The following is a 12,297-nucleotide window of genomic DNA, read 5'->3' as shown; positions in this document are numbered from 1 at the left end:
ACCCAGCTATCCCTCTCCTGGGTCCCTACCCAAAGGACTTAAAAAACAGCATAGTAGAGGGACCCAGCCACATCAATATTTATAGCAGCACAATTCATAATAATTAAACTGTGGAGCCAAACTAGATGCCCTTTAGTAGATGAATGGATAAAAAAATGTGTCATATATACACAATGGAATTTTACTCAGCATTAAAAGAGAATAAAATCATGGCATTTGCCAGTAAATGGATGGTGTTGGAGAAGATAATGCTAAGTGAAGTTAGCCAATCTCAAAAAAACAAATGCCAAATGTTTTCTCTGATATAAGGAGGCTGACTCATAGTGGGGTAGGGAGGGGGAGCATGGGAGGATTAGATGAATTCTATAGGGAAGAGGGGTGGGAGGGAAAGGGAGGGGCAGGGGGTTAGCAAGGATGGTGGACATCATTATCCAAAGCATATATATGAAGACATGAATTGGTGTGAACATACTTTATATACAAATAGAGGTATAAAAATTATTCTATATGTGTAATAAGAATTGTGATGCATTCTGCTGTCATGTATCTAAAAAATAAAACCAATAATAAAAAAAAGAAAAATAGCCAAAACAACCAATAATGTATGACAAGAGATTTGAAAAGAATTGGTAAAACATGACTCCTTCAAATACTGGTCTACCTACTGTCTTCATTTATGAAAGAAAATATTTAACTCTAAACCTTATCCCTTTGAAAGCTTTTACTTAGACATGTTAATTATTGTTTTTACCATTGGTGATTTGTTTAAAACTTACATATAATGTCTTTTTAACAAATAAATTAGTCTTTAAATTTATAAGATAAAATGTTATACTTCATATGTTTCTATTATTAAGCAGATACTTCATTTATCATAATTTTATTACAACATAGAATTCTATAGTTACCTGTGAATACTAGCATAGTGCCCCCATGCTAATTTAAGTGAAGAAATTCATCATGAACCTAAAAATGCCTCTTCATGGTGTATCTAACAGCAGTTAGGGAAAATGCTTTTGCAGTACAGGTTTCCTATATGTAAAACAAAGTGTAAGAAGCTCTTTTGTGTCTTGGCAATTTGTCAGAAGCTGAAATATATAAGCAGTTTTAAAGATTCCTCCCTAAAAATGCAAGTTATTTATACCATTACCTAATGGATTCAGACTTTATGTGGATTTATAAGTAAATAGTACAGTGGAGCAACATTTGAAGGATAGAGAAAAGGATCATAAAAACAGTAACACATGCCAACCTGAAGCCTGGGTGTGGCTCACTGCACAGTAACCAGTAACCCGACGGCTGAGGTGGTCTGCCCACTTCAACAGCTCACAGAGCAGGCCTCAGTCTTACCAGAGCCGTTCGGGAGGCCCTTGCAGTGCAGCTGTGTCCCCTCTCCCCGGCACACCGTGGGCATGGTGGGCAGGGGAGAGGTACCACAAGGGCGTGCGGAACTGCCCCCACATAATATGGGGAGAATGCTGAGTCAAGATGGTGGCGGCCTGCTTCCAGCGCAGGGTGTCTGGTGAGGTGGGGGGCCTGGTGAGGTGGGGGCGCCAGGCGATGGCGTTGTGCTGTGGGTAGGTAGCAGCTGGGTGACCTACGTGGGAGCAGAGCCAAGTCTTGGCGACCTGCAGATGTGTTGAGAGGCGATTCTGCCAGGCGCTGGAGGAGTCTTGCGTGGACTGGAACTTCCGGCTTTGGGTCCTGCTCCAACGCCCGGTGTCCTGCTCCAATGCTGAGGCCCACAGCCCCACGTGTGGGGTCACAGTGCTGGTGATGTCTGCGGAGAGCAGCCGGATGGGGTCCTCTAACACTCTCAGAGACGGAGTATTCCGACCAGGGGAGATCTGCGGGCACCGCGGAGTGGGGCATGGGGCAGCTCACTCTCTTCCTGCCGCCGTGTTTTCTCCAGCAGTCTGTCTTCCCCACTTGTAAGGCACTATTTTTAAAAATAAAAAAAATAATCATCCTGAACATTTTAGACAGATTTCCTTTCTTCTTTTTTCCCCCCAACTTTACTAAAGATGATTTGGCACCACACACACTTGCCTGGGATGCCTTCCTTCCTGTGTCAGTTGTGCATTTTGGTATGTGTGCGTGTGCACGTGAGTGTGTCTGAGCGGTGCATTTGTGAGACTGTGAGAGTCTTTGTGTGCAAGTGAGTATGTGTGTATGTGTGTCTGAGCATGTGCCTGTGCGTGTGTGAGCATGTGAATGTGTCTGTGAATTAGTGTATGTGTGTGCACATGAGTGTGTCTGAGCGTGTGCATGTGAGAGTGCATGTGGGCTGCACAGGGAGAGATAACATACCAAAGAAAATAGGAGGTTGGATTTATTTTAGTGTCAGCTAAAACTTTTGAATCATCATTGCCCCAACGTGAAAGGTGTGGGCCAGATGTACTGCGACACGCCTTCCCAAGCTTGAACTCATTGAGTCTGTGAAAACGAAAATGCTGCATATGTGCTCCCCCTCCCCTGCTCCCTAGAGCTGCTGCGCGTGGGGTAGCAGTGCCAATCAGCCTGGCTTCAGAAGCAGCCCAGCAGAGTGACCTGCTTGTGGGGTTGCTGTGTAGAGTGGTTCTGGCAGGTCTATACGTATTCTTCTGAGGGCAGCCAACGTCTCTCTGCATCTTTGTTTACAGTCTTGCCTGCAATGGTAAGGAACCCAGGGCCCTGCGCAGCCTGGGAAGTCACCAAGCACCCCCACCCCCTTCCACCTGTCGTCCCCTGGTGGTGTGCTCCATGGTTCCTCTCTCGCACAGGAAAGCTTACATTTGATAATTCTTGCTTCTGACCACCATACTTTTACTAAAATAATGTATATGTGTGCGAAGTCAAGGTTTGGGTCTGATGGATAGCGGAGAGCAGGTGGCCCCGCTGCTGAATGGACAGTAGGCTGAGAGTCGGGAAAGAGGTAAGGAAAAGGAGGACGTGACTCACTCGAATTCTCCAAGCACCGCATGTGGGCAGGGCTGGCCCCTCAGTGCCAACCACTTCTGCCCGTGGAGACTCAGGCTGAGCTCTGCCAAGGAGGCGTTGGTCCGGCTCATTTATTCCTAGACGCTTTCCTTATTTCCCTAAAAGCATTTAAAAAAATAAAGACAACATTCTAGCACGGGTGAGACTTGAGTTTGACCCCTCGTACCACAAGAAGAAGCGAAGAAGACAGATGGGAGCCTGGAGCCGAGAACTTTGGGACCCCCAGCTGTGCGGAAGCTCCCCGAGGCTAAGGTGCAGCATGAACTCCAGCTGCTGAAGGTCAGGTCTTGCTTTTGTCATTTCTTCCAATGTCATTTTCAGTAACTCAAATGACAGAACCCACCTAGAACCCTGCTAAATCATGGCTTACACCCTTTCAGAACTGCTCTTGTCCCATTTAAAAGTGAAAAGCCCTTCTGTAATGTGGACCTTTCCCAGCCCCGGGGCCCCCTGCTGGTTCCGGGGAACTCAGCAGCTGCAGTGCACTGAGACTCGCTTGGCAGGGCATGGAGTCAGGCCTGGCCCACTGCAGCGTGGCCCTGAGAGGCCTGAGAAAGGGACTGAACACAGCTTGGCATTTCCGGCTCCCACTACCCCTCTTCCCTGGCTCCCGATCCCTTCCAGTCCTTTAGGCAAGGGCAGGATTCAGAACCTTCTGAATTGCCTGAAAACCAGAGACAGGCATGGATGTCCCAGAGGCCCAGTGCTTGGGGGAAAGATGGAGAGTTTGGGGAAGAGGCAAATGTGACCCAGAGAGATCTACAGGCACAGGAAGATAGGCGTCTCCACCTGCTTTCGGAACCCTTCCCTGTCCTGGGATATCCCTCCGTCCAGCCTAAGAGGAGGCAGACAGCATTTCCAAGGTGGAAGAGAGAAGGACCAGCAGGGCATTCCCTGTCAGCCAGCATCTGCTTCAGCCCAGACCTGTCTTCAGACTGTGGTCCAGAGCAAGGGGGTACACAGACAGGGACAGGTGCCGCCCATCCAGGCCAGCAGGCCGGACAGCCTGCGACGTCCCCAGCCTCTCCTTCCAAGCCTTTGGTCCTCTCTGTCAGAGCCTGTCTCTCCGCATTCTGGATCGTTCTGAGGCCGACACAGCCCAGTCCCTCTAACAAGCCAATTAGCTGGTGGGCGGGGGTGAAGCTGAGGTCACCCGGTCTGAAGTGTGTTCCGGTGGCTTTTCAGATGATGGTCTTCACGATTCTCTGATTCTACCCAGAACTTGGACAGGGTGGCTTTCTGAAGGGCTCTTGGCGGAGGTGTTGTCTGATTTCCAGGTGGACAGATTCCACAGGAGTGTCCCCTGTGGCTCTGCTATGGCCTTGGGGCAGATCTTTCACTCACATAGGATTTCTTGACCTTGTGCACTGGTCATTTAGGAGAATCTGGCTTGTCAAGTGGTCCAGATTTTCCAAATGTCTGTGCATTTAATTATATGATGGTAACACTGTGACAGGTGTGTGGTCACTATCCTCGGCCTCAGGGTCAGAGGTGAGTATGGAGAAGGTGTCAGGCACAGACAATGAAGGTGTCTTTCCATTTTCATGATCTTCATGTCAGAGTTCCAATATCAGCATTTAGAACAAATAAGTGACCAATTTGTGTTTCAAAATCTGTTCATATAAAAATGGTGTTTCATGGAAAGAGCGGGTCTCTCAGCCTGGAGCCTACGGGGCACTCGCGCAGTTCTCTACCTGACATGGTGTGGACACTCCTTGTGGTGCCACAAGGCAGGTGCCTTATGTGCACTCTCCCCACTCGAGGCTCACAAGAGGCGCGTGGCTAGGCAGGGCAGTGCTTGCAGCCCCATCAGGCGATAAGAGAAATGGGCACTGTCTGTGTGTGCCTTGTGACTGCAGGGGTGTGGCCTGCCAGGCATGAAGTACCTCGGGTGTCACCTCCTTGATTTCTGCTTGGGCCAGACATTTTAGTCAGCACTGCTTTTATGTTCACTAAACGTGAACATAACTTAAAAAGAAGAAACATCTTGATTTTATTGTGAAAATTGTTTGATGCCTTGGCTACCTGTGGATGTCTGGGGAACCCCAGGGGACTCCGTAGACCACCTAGAACTGCTAGCCTAGGCCGACTACTTAGCACACTGCTTCTCTCCTCCCTCCCTGTTCCTCCTTATTCTTACCTGGCAATCTGACTTGATGGGACACCTAGAAATGATGGGAAGAGGCAGCCACCTCCCCATGGGCCCTCGCCTCTTCAGCCTGTCTGCACCGTCTACTCCGTGCAAGGCTGCCCCTCTTGTTCCAGTGGGTGAATCGTCTGGCCTCCTGTCTGTAGCACCACCACCAAATAGAAAGTGACTTGTGTCCCTCAGAAAATTCATCAGCCCAAAAGAGGCCGGCTGGAAGGCGGCTGGGAGGAGTCGCTGAAGGCCCCCCTGTGCGCGTGGGTGGAGTGGAGCCCCACAGAGCTGCCCCTGCCCACTCACTCCCTCTCACCAGCACTGCCGCCTTCTCCAAAACTAGCCAGCCACCACAAAAACTGGACACCAGACATGCCAGGACGGGAAACCGGGAACTTGGAATCTTCCATGCATCAGCAGCCGTAGGTCTGTCCGCCTCCCTGTCTGTGTGTCAGGGCTCACTTCCTGGAAACACTCACTGTTGAGCCCTCCAGGGGCCCCTGCAGAAACCACAGGGAGACGGAATGGTGCCCTGGGTGCCAGTGAGCCTTTGAAATGTGTGTATGTGTGTGTGGTGTTCATGTGTGTTGCGTGTAGCACGTGTGTGAGATGTGTGTCCCTTTGGACTTTTCCAGTTACATGGGAGCTGGTGGAAGGCTTGGAGGAGAGAGAACATTATCTGATTTCCAGGTTGACAGTTTAGAAATACAGTCCTGATAACCAGCTAAGGGCGTACCTTGCGGCCAGGTACCAGGTACCAGGTTTGCAGCCTTCTCCCCTCCCCAGCGGCGGTAACCCAACACAGTAGCTGCCCCACACAGGTGTGCAGTGTGACCAGGGAGCTGCCCACGGGAGCCCCAGGGTGAGAGTTTCCTCAATTGGGAATGAGGGGGAGGAGGGAGAGACCAGGAACTGGGAAATCTCCAGGCAAGAGAGGGAGATAGTACCCGATGCTCACGTCTGAGGAGAAGGGGTCCCCAAAAGAGACCCGTGAGGTGCAGTCTTTCTGCAGGGACTGGCGGGAGCCACTCCCCGCATCCAGGCGCCCTGTGCCAGGAACAGTCTTCCCACCCGGGTTACCTCCACCATCCTGGGGGCAAGACACCAGCTTACAACAGACGAGGCCACCTACTGGATGGGAGAGAAGCAGGACAGATAGGGATGTCTAGAGCCAGCTCAATCTGGCTTCTTCCTTCCAGTTTCTTGTTGGCTGGTTGGTTGGTTGGTTTTTTTCTCTTCTACCCCTCCATCCTCCGGCCCTCACATCCCCAACATATGTGAAACCAAGAACATGGCATGAAATAGGACTTTGAGGACTGAGTCATCTGAATGCCTTCAGGTTTACTGTGTTCTCTGCACTAGGAACGCGTGGGGAAAGGGAACACTGCTGGTGGGAAGGTGAAGGAGTCCAGCCATGATGGAAAACAGCTTGGACCTCGAGAAACTCAAAACAGAGCTGCTGTGTGGTCCAGCCACCCAACTTCTGGGGATGCACCCAAAGGAAACGAAGTCCGCCTGGCAAAGAGACGCCTCCCCACTGAGGTGCAAATAACAGAATCTTGTTATCTGTGGCAACAACCAACGGAACTGCAAGACGTCAGTTCCAGTGAAATGAGTCAGGCACGAAAGAAGAGCTTCAGAAGTCCTCTCTGCCCATGGGAACTGATAACGGCAGTCTCCAAGCAGGAGTGAGTGTAGTGGTCACTCCTAGAGCCCGGCCAGTGGGGAGGGAGGGAGGGAGGGTGACTAATTGCTCCGGAACACTCCTAGCAAGGAGGACAGCGTCCCAGTCCACCGAGCACAGGGCAGTGACGCAGAGCACCCGTCTCACTGATATTTATGAAGAAGCAGAAGAGAGGAGCAGAAAGGCTCAAAGGTAACAAATGATAAGAAGAGGGAAATGCTAGGCTCTGCGATTGGATCAATAGAAATTGTATACAGATACTGAGGTACCACCCTGCATCACGAGCACTCCCTACAACTGCTGTGTGCTAATTAGATCGAATGGAGTGAAATTTTAAATTTTTACTGTGTTCTCTTCCACAGCTATGACCAAATGTTATCATTCGGATTCTAAAAGCCAGGATCATTAGGTACTGACCACCAGCATGTGTTCATTTTGAAGGATTTTACTGAAAAAAGAGCTAAAAAAATTCAAAACTGATAATTTTATTTTTGCCATAGATTTTTGTCTTCTCTAGACGTCTGTGTTTCAATTAACGAAGCTTTACCTAAATGCACTAGAAGGGTATTACATGTAGCTATGACTGTGGTGAGAGCTATGGGGAAGCTTGTACTCATAGGGCACCATTTTTTAGTCAGAATGCCGTATTCTCACTTTTTAGCAAGGTTATTCTCCTGGCATAAGCAGCATGATGGCATTGGAGAAGCCGAGGCCAGCCCAGAGGCAGCTGTTCTGCATGGGCGGATTCAGGGCAGCGGGCAGGGCCCTGCCTGTCAGAGGGTGAGCACCCCCTGGTGGACGTGGAGGGCAGCATGGCCTTCCAGTTAGGGACTGCAGCAGAGGGCAGCTTCTGCTCCCATGATCAGTACACATCCTCAGTGATCCTCCACCTCCATACCATCTTAGTAGGTGCAAGGCCCTTGGAAGGCCATTCAGCTGCCTCCTAATCTGAAGTCACTGTTCTCCAACACAAGAACCTCAGACTGTTAATTGGACTCCAATTCAATGTGAGTCAAGGTGTGAGGGTTTCACTCAGTGCGTGGAGGGAAGATGGACAGAGGTCACTGGGCTTCTGCAGAGTGTGGAGACTCCTCAGGAGACCCCAGCACGGAGCCGCTGCTGACCTCCACACCTCAGACTGCAGGACTCCAGGCTCCCCACATTGTCTCTTAGCGTTTTCCATTCTTCAAAGACCAGTTCCATTTGCAAACTATGAAGGTTTTCAGAGCACATTTTACCGCAGTGGCTCTATTTGATGTGTGAGAAAGCCAAGCCCAGGCAGGACACAAGGCATTCCCCGAGGTCACAGTCGGACAGAGCTGGGAAAAGAATGTGGCGCCCTGAGGATGACACATTGTGGGTGCTGTTAGATCCACCTTGGTTTGATTTTCTTTGTTTTTAAACACCCACTCCAGAGTCTCTCTGAAAAGCTTTGACTTCCATTTGTCATTTATATCCTAGAAGAATGCCGTGAGGCCCTGTGTTCGGCAACAGAGAAGCAAAACGAGATCTGCTTTGGCTTGGCCTCTTGGGCAAAGCAGAAAGATGTGGTCCTTTACAGAGACGCATGGAAACAATCTAGATTTTTTTTTCTCTGAAAAGGCCTCATTTTCTAAACAAAAAAGTGCGATATGTGAATCACCAACCCTACACCACACTGGGAATCCCAGGTTTGCTGTGAAATACAAAGGTCCCTTCAACCCCGACTTGAAAGTCACCCGGCACTGTGACAGGAGGCATTTCACTGTGACAAGAAAGAGCTTGCTCTTGGGCAAAGGGGAGTCACTGTGACTGGGGCACTGGAGACAGGATTAAAAGGGAGAGTCCAGCGGCTTCGGGAGGAATGTGGAGGGACCCTCCTCCCCAAGAAACAATCTAAGAAGCCCTGAGGCCAGGATTTGAGAGAGGGCCAGGGCCCCACCTGCCACTTAGCAGAAATGAAATGCTTTCTCAGTTAGTTTACTTTGCCTCCACTGACTTTGGAAGGTTTTATTTTACTCTCAGAGTAAGAGTAGAGACAGCTGAACCCAGAGGAGTCAGTGCTGAGGAGCGTGCAGTTGGTTCTTAGAGCCTGTGTTGCACAGTGCCAAGCAGAACCAACCCAGAGCCTCGTCTGTGAGCACAGAGGCACGCGCCTTTGACAAGGACTCGAATGTGTGGCACTGCAGGCAAGGCAGCACCGGCAGGATCCAGGAGAAGTCTGAAGATCTGTCCCCTGAAAAAGCCATGTGGATTCTTCCAGCCAGCATGGGACAGGGGAATGTGGTCGTGCTGAAGAAGGTCCACCATGCTAGGGCTCAGGGGAGAAGGACATTACTAAAGAAAGATCCGAGGAAATCACATACGTGGCTGACCTCAAACACTCCCCAGACCACTTCCTGGAGGAAAGGAGGGGTGGGAAGGGCTCACAGAGCACCAGACCCTGTGTGGGGTCTTCCTGTTTGAACTGTGCCCTGGACAGGTGCCTGCAGGGTGACAGCACAGCCGAGAAGCTACTCTCTCCATGCCACCCATGAGTGCTGGCAGCTGCAGCCAAAGGCCCAACAGCCACCACCCTGCTCTGCAACAGAGCACGGGTGCCTCTCGGTCTCAGGCCCCTGGAAGAGTCCTGAACACCTGTGTTTACCCCATTCTGCGCGATGTTCCCATTTAACCACTGGGGCTGCAAAGCCATCTGCTAGCAAAATTGCAGCCTGCATTCCTCCTCCTCAGCTGCGCCAGCCACAGGTCTTCACCTGCTGGTGCGTCCTTCGGGCCTTGGGAAGGCGTGCTTTCTGCCGCCCTAGAATGAAAGGCAGCAGCAGAAAGAAAGACGGGTTTACCAAGAGGTTGAGATTCCTTTCTTAATTTCCAATCAAGAAGGGTCAACGCTTTTGTCAAGGTAAACGGTGGCCCAGTAAATGGATTGCAGGCTGCATAAAACCTGACATTATATCTCCAGAGCAAATGTGCAGCCCCACGGCAGCCCTGCAAGAGGGCCTCAGCCTGAGGTCAGAGCCAGGGTGGCAGAGCAAGTGTGCCTGCCCACCACGAGACGTCAGAGCAGGGCGGGGTAAACATGGATCTGGAGTCCTCGCTCCCCCTGCCCTCCCTCCCTCTCCTCTGTCTTGCCCCGTCTGTCTCTCCCACTCCAAGTGGCCGGCTTGTGCATGTGACAGAGCAGAAGTCTCCTGAAGGAAGTGTGGTGCTGCCGACACGCAGAGCACACCCCGTGAGCCACATACCCAGGGCAAAGTGCCGCACAGTGAGAATCCTGAGGACCAAGAACCCTCTGGAAAGGGCTGGCCTTCTCAGAAGGCAACGGGAAGGCTCTGCTCAGAGTGGATTCTCTGGCCCCTCAAGAGCAGAGGGAGCACTCAGAGGAGTGCAGGGGTGGCAAGGCCTGTGGTGCAGGAGGGGAGAGGCCAGGCAGAGGAAGAGGACGGGCTGACGCAGCAGAAGAAGCAGGCAAGGAGATGCATGGGCCAGGTGGGCAAAGGAGACGCAGAAAGAAAATGTGAAAGGCTCCTAGTTAAGCTGCCAAGGAGCAAGGTCTTCCAGGCCAAAACAGGTGGGTTCACAGGAGCCAGTGGCTCTCCCCGACCTGCCACCAGCCGACACTGGGCTGGATAGCATGGACTCCAACCACATCAGGCCTCACTGGTCAGCCTCCTTCCTGCAGCCAAGGCAGGACCCAGCCGCCCCTCGCCTGTCAGGCTGTAGCAAGTCCCTCCTGACCGTGAATGAGTGTGAGAGAAGGACAGGGTTGACTTCCTTAGACTATTTTACCCTGGGAAGTTTTAAAATAAGGACCATTCAGCCTGCCTGTGTGTCCTTTCCCCATTCCTGTTGGTTGAAATAATATAACCCATGATATAGCATAATAGTTACATGTGACAACATAGAATAGAATACAATACATAAATGTAAAATAATATACTATCGTTTTATCTAGTATAAATAACATAATGCAACACATAATAATAAATGGAGGAAGAGACCAGAGGCTTACCCGTATCCCAGGCTGGTCTTGTCAATCACCAGTCCAGGGTCCCTCCTGTTGGGACCCTCTGCTGCAGCCTTGGGTTATCTGTAGCTCAGCAGAGATTCAGACCTGTCATCGGACTCGGCAGCAGTCACGGCGGTGGTAATGATGGTGCTCATTAGAGCCACTGCTAGGGGAGTTAGGATTTTTTTCCATGAGGCCAAGCTCAGTAGGAAGTGTTGTGAGTCTCTGGGACCCTGAGCAGCCTGAAGAATACAGATCCACAGCGATAGGCTTGGAACCATCCCAACTCCCTTTCTGTCATGGGACCGCAGTGGGACCCATCTGCGTGTGCCAAACATGCCCCTTTTGATCTGCTGCCACTGAGTTTGTCACCCTGGAGCTGGCAGGAATGTGGATGAGCTGGACCTCTCTGCTGCTGGTTAGCAAAGCGACTTTGATCACATGAACGTGCAGCCGTCCTCCTGCGCGCAGCAGGTGTGGCTGTGTGTGGGCAGGGGCCTGAGGACGGCTCTGTGTGTGAACAGAGAGCGGCTTGCCACAAACCAAGAAAACAGTCCCAAGGATGTCGTCAGGTAGCACCCCACACTCCATGCAGAAAGCTCTCCCAACACATCCCCGAGCCAAAGATGATCCTAGAAACCTTAAAAATAGCACTTCATAGGCTCACAAGGAAGCTCATTTGTGAGTTTGGGGTTAGTTTAGTTTGGTTTGGTCTTTACAGTACAAGGGATCAGACCTGGGGGCGGGGGTTTGCACTGAGCAACATCCCCAGCCCTTTTTAATTTTTTTTTTTTAAATTTTGAGACAGGTCTGGCTAAGTTGTCCAGGCTGGCCTAAACTTGTGGTCCTCCTGCCTCAGCCCCCTGAGTGGACGTACTTACCAGTGCTCCTCCATGTCTGGCTCATATGGTTTTATAACATTCTAAGCACTGGAAAAGTCTTTCCTCATATTCAAACAAAATGCGCTCTCCGTTCCTCCTGCCAGAGCCAGAGGCTATGCAATATGTTTTCTGAATTATGTTTCTTGGAACATGTGGAAGTGGCCACAGTGCTGTGTGTGGGGGGCTGAGGTTTTCTCAGTCTGCTGCCTGGCTCAGAGGCTTGGGGACTACAGGGACACATGAGGATCCATCACAGCCAGCCCAGCAGAGAAGAGTGAGGCCCAAGCCACCTACAGTCTCCAACTCTGGTACCACAATAAGCAGGCTAGACAGTCACTGAAATGCAGTGGCAGCTCAGCTTGCTGCCAGACACTGTGCCACCCACCTGTGTGCACACCCACCACATGTGCATACAGACACACCACACAGGTGCACACACATGGACACACACCCAGGCTTCATCGCCTCCCATTATCACTTCTCGCGACTGAATCACAAAATTCGGCTTTTGCTTCCTGAAGCCCAGTGGGGTGCATGTATTACTGGAACATGGGGCTCTTTTAATATTCTAGAATATTCTATTTTATATTCTAGAATCTAGAGGAACCACTTGTTAACTCACGAG

General features: G+C 50.8%; 1 long non-coding RNA gene across 1 annotated transcript; it reads right to left on the bottom strand.

Annotated features, from left to right (window-relative positions):
- Positions 1-522: 522 nt before the first annotated feature.
- LOC125617285 lies at positions 523-11,247 on the bottom strand. Its single transcript, XR_007348263.1, has 3 exons — positions 10,795-11,247; positions 2,941-3,077; positions 523-1,939 (listed from the first exon to the last, which is right to left on the bottom strand). It is a non-coding gene; the product is annotated as an uncharacterized LOC125617285 (long non-coding RNA).
- Between the last annotated feature and the right edge of the window lie 1,050 nt (positions 11,248-12,297).

This window comes from Marmota marmota, unplaced genomic scaffold (genome assembly GCF_001458135.2).
Source record: "Marmota marmota marmota unplaced genomic scaffold, marMar, whole genome shotgun sequence".
Classification (NCBI taxonomy): Eukaryota; Metazoa; Chordata; class Mammalia; order Rodentia; family Sciuridae; genus Marmota; species Marmota marmota.
The sequence above is the reverse complement of the archived record's forward strand: the minus strand, read 5'-3'. Positions and strand labels throughout refer to the sequence as shown.